The sequence below is a fragment of the Anneissia japonica genome, unplaced genomic scaffold (genome assembly GCF_011630105.1).
Source record: "Anneissia japonica isolate Jap-2015-1 unplaced genomic scaffold, ASM1163010v1 scaffold287848_len282238_cov107, whole genome shotgun sequence".
In the NCBI taxonomy this organism is placed as follows: domain Eukaryota; kingdom Metazoa; phylum Echinodermata; class Crinoidea; order Comatulida; family Comatulidae; genus Anneissia; species Anneissia japonica.
The window spans coordinates 95,277-96,506 of NW_022701964.1; positions in this window are offsets into that span (position 1 = coordinate 95,277).

Consider the following 1,230-nt stretch of genomic DNA (forward strand, 5'->3'; position numbering starts at 1 on the left):
GGTCAAGCGCCTCCCCCCCACCTCTTTTGGACAAAGCTTATCAAGCAGTCGGACTAAAAAAAATATAAAAATAGGCCCACGCCAAGCAAACACATGTGTCTGTCATAGGTTAAGATTGTCATTTCTGGCCATCCAGAGGTTCCTATTTAAAAAAAAATTATTTGGGAGGGGAACACCCTCTCAAACCATTCCCCCAGTGAAAGTCCCCCTGTCGGACAGCTCAGCCCCTCCCCCCAGATAATGTATCCTAGAGCCGCCACTGCCCAGCAGATAAGGCGTTATGTAGAAAGTAGAAAATCATTGAAAATACCAACTTTGCAACCACCCACAGTTGACTACCACACCTAAGCAAAGTTTTTGGGGCGTGGAGTTAAGGGTAGAAGCCTCGGTGAAACCCCCCAAAGCCTGAGGATGTTTGTGCTTTATGTGTGTAAATAATGCAATAAAAGATATGCTTAAAACGTGTAAGTCTGTGTGGGTCTGCAAAGCATAATTGGGTTGGAGGACTTGTTTTGGAAATTTTAGGGGAGGGGGTTGCCAGAAAAGAGTGGGTTTGCTAGAAAAGGGGATTGCTCCCGAACCCTAATAAAAGCCCCTTGCCTACGGGCCTCAGCATTCTATTCTGAAGGCCAATCACACAGGAGTAGGGTGCGAATTTTGTGATTATACAATGGAAAATAAAAAAATTAATAAATAAAATAAAGTTAAAAAAAAAGTTGAAAGAAATTTTAAAAGTTAAAGTTAAAAAAAGTTTCAAAAAAATGCATTGATTTAAATAATTCTATCGGCCCTATTTATTAAGCTTACAAACACACAGTACTAGCAAGTTTTATTTTGAATCGTCTTTTTGTTCAACTTCAATTCTGACTTCTGTATTGATATTCTACATCCTTGAATCATCAATTTATGCCAGTGTAATTACAAGAGTTTATTATGTGAATGAGCCTGCACCCCCTCCTCCACATCAGGGAGAAAACTACAATTCGTCGGGGAGAAAAAAAAAAACATTTATAAAGTATTTTTTACACATTAGTAGGCATATAGAATGTAACAATCGATTAAGCCTTGAAAACCCCTATATTTTATATTTTTTCGGGGATTCGCCCCATGGATCAATTTTTGAACATTTTGAGCGATCTCACTACACCCACTTTGTTCTCGTCGAGGATATCGACTTCCTCTCCCCCCACCCCACCCTTCGGGAACCTTGGACCTCCCGTCGGGCAAATC